The following is a 9,117-nucleotide window of genomic DNA, read 5'->3' on the forward strand; positions in this document are numbered from 1 at the left end:
TTACATTTAACGCTTCCTTATTCAATATTCTGGGTTCTGTTGGATCATTGGAATTTTTTAATAAGTCCAATAGAGGTTGTAACTGCGAATTGGTCGGTCCAAGATAGGGCCTGATCCAATTCAAGGATCCCATTAATTTCTGTACATCACTGAGTGTCTTAACTGCAGGGTTAAGTTTCACAGGTTGGGGCACAACCTGCTTATTTGTAATTGTCATTCCCAAATATTTCCAGGGTGCTATTTTTGGCTCTTTTTCAGGGGCAATAACTAACTCATATTGTTGTAGCGAATTCGTGGCCAAAATTTTCATGCCATTCAACTCCTCCTTGTTGTCTGATGCTAACAGAATGTCATCCATATAGTGATAACTATAACTAGTAGGGAATTTTTCCCGTACAGGTGACAGAGCTTGTGCAACAAACGATTGACAAGTGGTTGGTGAATTTTTCATGCCCTGCGGCAGAACTCTCCATTGATATCTTTTTGCTGGTTTTGCATGATTGATAGAAGGCACAGAGAATGCAAAAATATTTTAATTTTTTTTTATTATTTTTTTTTTTTGTCTTGGGAAGCTAATGGAATTGTAAAAAAAACCCCAATCCTTAAGGTCCATGACAATGATTTCCCAATCTTGAGGGATCATGGCAGGTGAAGGCATGCCTGGTTGCAGAGCACCCATCGTGGCCATGACAGCATTGACTCGCCACAGGTCATGCAAAAATCGCCATTTTCCTGATTTCTTTTTTTTTCACAAAACACTGGAGTATTCCACGGACTGTGAGATGGTTCAATGTGTCCAGCAGCTAGTTGTTCTGCTACCAATTCTTGAAGGGCCTTTAATTTTTTTAATTGGTAGGGGCCACTGATCCACCCACACAGGGTTATTTGTTAACCAAGTTAAAACAAGCATGGGTTGTCTAACACCCTGCAGCACAGTGGCCCCTGCTAAAAATCTGTGATAATTCTCACCCCCCACTGCGACAAGCAATCCCTCCCCCATAAATTGAGGGGAGCTGCCATCACATATGGTTTAATAACTGCCTGTTGGCCCTCAGGATTGGTAATCAGAACTGGAGTGGCTGCTATCTTTGCACGTGTGGATCCTCCCAGCCTCACTACTCCCATACCAGCCTCCTCTGTTGGCCAGGTAGACAGCCACAGATAATCGGCAATAATAGTTGTTGGAGCGGCGGAGGAATGCACATAAGTCGACCCAATATGAGTGATAGAAGTGATTCCACTTTATTTGCACGGATAGCTCATATTTATACAGTTTGCGATAATTATGCCTACTAGTCCTAATATGATTGGTACATTGCTAATGTTTATTCATTACTAAAACACACCCACTTGTGGTTGGCAGCTACGCGTGTTCAGTAACTTTCTCATGAGAACTTCTTCAAAAGTTACTTGTGAAGTTATGCCAAGGTCACACCGTCCCTGTCTTTCTCCTGATAACAGCGAGACCAGCTGTTGTTTTTCTCCCAATATCAGTAAAGCCAGCTATTTTCGGCCAAGGCCTAGTCTTGCTGCTCAAACTGACATTCTTTCACACAGAACTCTGCTCGCACAACTTTTCCACAGGCCCATGTCCTTTTTCAGCAAGCCACTTCCCAACAATTCCCCCTTTTTCTTTTTGTGCAAGTAGAGCTTGGTGTGTCAGCTTTGAGACTCCTCTCATCATGTACCCATACGCAATTTTAACTATTACACAGATTAATATCAATATACCCAACCATCGTAAGGCTTCCTTAATCAATGACATTAGCCGTGGTTTTATCCCGCCAAATATTGACTCTAACACCCCATCAAACCAACTAGTTTCTTGCTGGATCTTTGTGTATGTTTCTTCAGCCAATTTATCTGTTTGTGAATAGACTGAGGTAAAATTTTAACACCTGCTGTATTGCCCTTTGCAAAGATCTGTGAACACAATTAATTAAACACAGTAAAAACAACATTATACCTAATAAAATACATAAGCACACAAAAAGAGGTTTGATTAATAGCTTTAGCTAGTGACACCCAAACATTCTTACTGTCCCATGGCGTTAACCGATGTGGATCAATCACCGGTGTCACTGTCATGCTGCTTACTACAGTCAGTGTGTTCCATATCAATCTCAGCATAAGGTTTCAAATTTATGGGTAAATCAGGAATGTATCTGCCAGACATGGAGGATGTGATTTTTTGTCCAATTGCTGTCAAGGCTTGCCGTCCCGGTGCACTTAGTTGTCTTGTAGAAGTTAAGCTATCGCTGCCCCTCAATAAATCCAGCAGCGGCTGTAAGTCTGTATTTGTAATACCACAACAAGGTCGAATCCACTGTAGGTCTCTGTTTAAATCTTTCTCCCTCTTATTGTTTTTGAGCAATCCAGGCTTGCTTAATAACTTGGGATGCCATTTTCCTTAATAAGCCGAACAAGGTAAAACTATTACAATAGCTACAATCACAGTAACTACAATAATGCCCATAATTCTTTGAGCCAACCTGTTACCCCTAATGACCCAGACCATGAGGACTATGAGGAAAATGAACCATCCATACATTCTTGTGCCATCTTGCTCCACGAACTCAGCCCAGCAATCGGTAGGTGCCAGCTTTCCGTGGGCGTCCCCACAGAGGCAACAACGGCCTCACCGTACACCAGCCCGATGCTCTTCGGAAAATCCCGGTATTTATACATTTGCAGAGGAACGGGTTTTAGCACACGTGGCCAGCGGGTGCCAAAAGTCCGCCTCGGTTGCAATCTATGACGCATGCGCTCGCTGGCCAGGCGCGCTGCACGAGTCATAGACATCTTGTCTATTGGTTCGTGGGCTTTACGATACAGTTGCGATGCACAGAGAATCTTGACCTGTTATGTTAGCCAAGGTGACCTATACATTAGTTTTTGGCTGAGGTGGTATTCATATTGCCACATCATCTATGATGCTCCAGATGATGATGGTCGTGCAAATCGATCAGGAGTCCGTCGTGGGCCTGTATCTGTGGAAACACAATCAAACTCGTTCCCAGGTTATTAATGGAAATAGACCTTACCCCTAATTTTGGCTTTAACTAACTTTTACATTTACCCCACACTGTCTTCCCGTAATCACACTATGTTTAATCAAATTATGCTTAACACACTTTTTACCTAAAGTAAGTTCTATATACAATAAGGCACGCTGTTCTAAAAACCTCTCTGAAGGACTCGGTGTCCGCTAGTAATACTCTATTAGTTAGAATCTATCGGATCAGTGGCTTCAGCACCCACCGGTGCCGTGCCGGTCGCCATTGGGACAATTCCGGGTCCAGCATCAGTGCAAAGCCATGGCTTGACCCACTTAGCTGGGATCTCCCAGTAAGTTTTACTTCTGCTGATCCGCACCATTTCCCGGATTCTGGGTCCTTATACATTACCATGATTCCTGTACTTTGTTGCGTCCTTTCTGCCTGTAAAAGAACATGATGCACTACCATTGGTGGGTCTTTGTGATCACCTGTCAATCTAAGGTAATTTAGCACAAATAAGGCTTTGGCCAATCGTTCCTCTGGGAGTAAGCCCTGGGTTCCCCCCTTTTTGTTTTTGCAGCATGTTCTTTTAGGGTTTGGTTGGCCCATTCGACAATAGCCTGTCCTGTGGGAAGATGTGGAATACCAGTACCATGATGAATTCCCCACAAATTACAAAATCGAGCAAATCATGTAGAACCGTAGGCTGGGCCGTTGTCCGTCTTAATTTCTTTAGGCACACCCAGTACTGCAAAAGAAGCGTGAAGATGTCATTCAATATGTAAGGCCTTTTATCCAGTTCGTGCCGTGGCCCACATGGCAGCAGGATAGGTACCAATACACACGTGCACAGAACGCTTTGCACCAAACCACGTGACATGGGTGACATCCATTTGCCACAACTGCAATGGCAAAAGACCTCATCGGTTAACCCCACGGCCCAAGCCGAGCCCCTCCTCTTGACAATCAGGGCATGCTTTAAAGATACCTTGGGCATCAGTAAGTGGTAAGTCAAATTGCTTTGCTAACATGCTAGCGGGTTGGTGCAAGAACGCATGTGATTGCCGTGCTTTGTTGAAAACGATTCCCTGGAGGAGGCTTCCGTGGCGCTGCAACCAATTGGTCAGCTCTGTCATTTCCCGTTTCTCATCTGCACAGTGTTCTCATACCCAAGAGTTCTACCAGAGGGGTCATATTGCCATTAGTGATACCGCAAAGATTCCGCACCCACTGGATATCTCCCACAAGCTTCTGGACATCATGTAACATTGAAATTTCTCATGTTATTTGAACCTTCTGAGGTTTAACATTACTAGCATTTATGTGCCACCCCAAATACTTCCAAGGTGCTGCCTTTTGCACCTTTTCAGGAGTGATTATTACTCCGCGATGGCTTAAGATGTCCTGCAATTGAGTTAAAATCTCATCCTGTGGCAAGTTACTGAGGAAACTGCTTTCTTACAGGCTCTGATGCCCAGGCCACATACACCTGACGCATCGTGGGGGAATTGCACATTCATTGCGGTAACACGACCCAATGGTATCTCTTATAGGGTTCTGCCTTGTTAATCGATGGTACCGAAAAGGTGAACCGTTCAGCGCCATCTGGGTGCAATCTTTTAGATTTATAATTAACAAATCCCATTCTTCTGGAAGCATAACTGGAGATGGCAAACCTGGCTGCAGGGCTCCCATACTGTCCATCACCGCATTCACAGCTCTGAGATCATGTAACAGTCTCCATTTCCCACTTTTCTTGGGAATGGTAAATATTGATGTATTCCATGGACTAGTAGAAGGGACAACATGTCCCGCTCTCAATTGGTCCTCAACTAACCCTTGTATTTTTAGTAGCCTTTCAGAATTTAGCAGCTACTGATCAATCCAAACAGGTTCATCTGTTTTCCAGTTAATTTTCAGAATCGGCTACCCCTCAGTGACCGCTCCTAAAAAGGATGCGTCACTAACATTGCCTTCATTTGGCTCAATAAATCATGGCCTACGAGGCCAAACAATTCAGTTGGGGTAGTCATGACATACGGACACGTCGTAATGTGTTCACCATCGGGGAACACAAATGTAATCGGTAGCTGACTTACTAAGGTGGCTTGTGTGCCCCCTATCCCTGCAATACCAAAGTTTGGATTGATCGATGGCCATGATGGAGGCCAAATGCATTGTGAAATAATCATAACATCAGCACCTGTATTGATTGTCATTGGTTTCTTGACAACAACTCCATCGGGCCCTTCCAATTGCACTACCTTTTCTGGTTTACCTCTTGTTGTGTCCATGGCAAAGTATACCTGCGGTTTCCCTGTGGAGCCGAATCCACCATCTCCACGTTGTACTTCACCTGGGTTCGGAACACACGACCTGAATGGAACTAATTGTGCTATTCTGGTACCTTTAGGAATAGAAACAGGAGGGATTAAAACATGAATCATAATTTTCACAGTCCCACAATAATCTGCATCAATAAGCCCTGGGAGCACCAGAATTCCTTCTAGAGCTGTTGAAGATTGCCCCATTAAAAATGCACTAAGTCCAAACCCCAATGGTCCCTTTATGTTGACTGCGGTTTCCACATCCACTCCGGAGCTTCCTGCGGTGGCGGATCTGGTGGTTGCGAGGCTGCCTGAGGGCTGGCAGCTCAAGCCCCTTGCATTCGTGTCGTCGCGCGAGGGGCCTTTGCAGTCGGTGTAAAGTTTCCCTTCTTCCTGTATTCTTGGTGGTATGGTTATCTTTCTTACACTTGTTGCAGCACTTACTGTTAACAGTACCTGTACATTTGCTCCTAATGCGTCAACGTTTGCCACAGTTAGAACACTTGACCAAGGGTGTCTTACTGGCCTTGTGTTTCTTTGTAGCTCCTTGGAGAGCTGTGGCAGCATAGGCTACTTTCTGTGAGTCCACTGATCGATCCGTGTATTCTATCATATCAACGATGTCTGCATTTTTCGGCAAATTACACAATGCTTTGCGTGTCTTTTCAGTAGCATTTTCAAAAGCGAGTATTGAGGTATCAGCGTATCAGCAGAAAAAATGAATTGCAGTATTTGGTGAGTTAACGCAAATTTGATTCCGTACTGACTCGCAGCATTCCTTAATTTCTCAATGACCTTCCAGTCAAACACCTCCCATTTTTTCTGTCCATTTGATGCAATAACTGGGAATGCTTAGAGCATAGTCCCTTCTATAATGGCATCTGTTATTACACCCCTCCAATGTCTCTGCCTTTCTTCTGCAGCGGCTATTACAAGCGGCTATTACAGGCGGCTCCGCGTCTATCACGGGTGCGGTTGGTTTCTCCGTCTCTTTTCCCCATTTCCTTTAACAATTCTAACATTGTCTCTTTTTGTTCTATTATTAGAGTAGACAAGTCCTTGTTTGCATTATTTGAATCAGGGTGTATGCTAGGTATAATTTGTTCATGTTGAACGGTGGTATCTGAGGGCTGGTTTTTTTCGTAGGCAGATTTTTACTCACTCCCTGATTCTGTAGGGTTTCCTTTAATCGTACGGTTAGGGAGGCTTAGGAACTGTCGGATGGCTGATTAATATCGGCAGTCCCAGGGAGTGGAGCAGAAGTCAAGGGCACAAGAGCAGGCGAACAAGCTCCAAAAAGTCTCTCTCGCTGCATTATGTTTTTCTCCCCGCTTTTCCCTTTCGCTTGCGGTTGGAGAGAGAGAGCAGCAAAAGCAGACACAGACGCTTTACGATCTGCTTTCATTTCTTACAGAGTTGTCTTAATCAATTTCCATAAAGTTACAAGATCTTTAACTTCTTTAGACCCGTCACTAATTTCATCCCATAGGGAGGTTCCGATAGCATTCCAGGTACTAAGCTCAGAAGCTGTACCCACACTAATTGAAAGGTTTCTGTCCTTGCTTCATTAGTTTTTTAGCTGATTTATCATCGTCAATTACCATATCCCATAATACGTCTCCTAATCTATGCCATTCACTCTCCTCAAATAATAAATCCGGATTCTTAAAGCATCCCTTAACACGACCTAAAGCAACTAATCCTGAAACTTGCTTAACGCAATTTACTCCCCGCTTTTCTAAAAAGCACTGTAATAATTTTAGGGCTACCTCTTGATCCATTGCCGGCCGGCTTCTTGATACTCCTGGGTGCTACCTTGATTAAGGCACCTCGGTTAAAAAGTCTTTGCAGCCTTTTTCCAGTAGCCCTCACTGACGGCGAACCCCTTTTGGACGGTCCAGGCACGAGAGTTAACACACCAACCAAGACGATCAGCGTTCGGTTAATCTTTTGCCCCCCGGTCGCTGCTACCGGTGCTTCTCAGTGTCCGTCGCTCCAATTCCCCTTTCTTCGGTCCCTGTTCGGGCGCCATTTGTTGGAGCGGCGGAGGAATGCACATAAGTCGACCCAATATGAGTGATAGAAGTGATTCAACTTTATTTGCACGGATAGCTCATATTTATACAGTTTGCGATAATTATGCCTACTAGTCCTAATACGATTGGTACATTGCTAATGTTTATTCATTACTAAAACACACCCACTTGTGGTTGGCAGCTACGCGTGTTCAGTAACTTTCTCATGAGAACTTCTTCAAAAGTTACTTGTGAAGTTATGCCAAGGTCACACCGTCCCTGTCTTTCTCCTGATAACAGCGAGACCAGCTGTTGTTTTTCTCCCAATATCAGTAAAGCCAGCTATTTTCAGCCAAGGCCTAGTCTTGTTGCTCAAACTGACATTCTTTCACACAGAACTCTGCTCGCACAACTTTTCCACAGGCCCATGTCCTTTTTCAGCAAGCCACTTCCCAACAATAGTCACATCAGCTCCGGTGTCCAGGAGCCCCGCAAGCCTTACTGTAGTCGGAGATCTTCCGTGATTTGACAGTGTGCACGTCATATGTGGTCAGGATGATGAGACAGTCTGAGACCAGCAGACCTGAGGGGGTCCCATGGAGCCGAAGCCTCCATCGCATCGCAGTCGCTGTTCTGCTTTTGAAATAGAACTCGAAAAAGGAACAAGTTGAGCAATGCGAGCACCTTTAGGGATTGTTACTGGTGGGTAGGGGGTCGAAATCATCGTGCAAATTTGACCTGTAAAAGCAGCATCAATAACTCCCACGTGCACGATTATTCCATTTAACGTGCTACCTGATCTTCCCGGTAGCAATGCACTCAGTCCCCGTCCTATAGGACCCCTTGCATTAAGAGGGACCTTAACGATGTCTTTCGTGACTAGAGTTACTGTGTCAGCGGTGGATACATCCAACCCTGCTGAGCCAGCTGTTGCAGCTGACAATTGTTCGCAGAGAGGAATTGGCCGGCTGTCGGGAGGGGATTTGTTCTCCTCGCGCGCCCTCTCGCACTCGTTTTGTGGTTTTCCTGTAGCGGCTGTCCATTAACATGAAATTTGGAATGACACTGTTTTGCAAAATGTCCTAATTTTCCACATTTCTTGCAAGTAATCTCCAGTGAGTGGTGCACCGGTTGTTTACCTGGTGATGTTTTGTGTGGAGAAGTTACCATGATGCACCCTTCACTGCCACACCCAAAGCACTTTCCAGAATTTCTCATAGCATTGGCTAGGGTGGCCACCGTGTGTTCCAGTGTCCCAACTTTAGAACATGCAGCTACCATGTCGGGAACAGAAGGATCTCCTGGTAAAGCCTGTATGATCTTTTGACAGTCCTCATTAGCATTAACTTTTGCCAACTGTTTGCATAGCATTTGTCTTAAGACCTCATCTTCTACCTGTTTTTCTAGGGCGGCAGATATTTTTTCTACAAATTGTAAAAAGGGTTCTGTGGGGCCTTGGCGGATAGTGATGTATTTTTGCTTTGGAGCCGCCATATCCATGGTTTGCTTTATTGCCATAAGGCCTATATTTTCGGCTTGTTTGAGAGCCATCGGAGGCCATGTAGCCTGCAGCTGAGGGTTACTATACTGCCCTTCACCAAGCAAAGCATCCTCTCCAAGGCCTAATCTCGGGTCACCCTGTGGCAGTCGTGAATTATGCAGCGCCACTGCGCGTGCCATCTGCCTCCAGGTGGATTGAAATACTTGCAATTGTACGGGCTGAAACAGCACTTGTGCTAGATGCATAATATCATATGGACACAGCAGATCTGTGCT

At 44.8% G+C, this 9,117-nt stretch overlaps 1 long non-coding RNA gene across 1 annotated transcript in view; it reads right to left on the minus strand.

The window, feature by feature from the left end:
• Window positions 1–8,880, minus strand: part of LOC126035527 (uncharacterized) — a 73,434-nt gene extending 64,554 nt beyond the window's left edge. The window contains exon 1 of the long non-coding RNA XR_007504970.1: window positions 7,844–8,880. This is a non-coding gene — a long non-coding RNA (uncharacterized LOC126035527). The remainder of the gene's footprint in view (window positions 1–7,843) is intronic.
• Between the last annotated feature and the right edge of the window lie 237 nt (window positions 8,881–9,117).

This window comes from Accipiter gentilis, chromosome W (assembly GCF_929443795.1).
Source record: "Accipiter gentilis chromosome W, bAccGen1.1, whole genome shotgun sequence".
NCBI lineage: Eukaryota > Metazoa > Chordata > Aves > Accipitriformes > Accipitridae > Astur > Astur gentilis.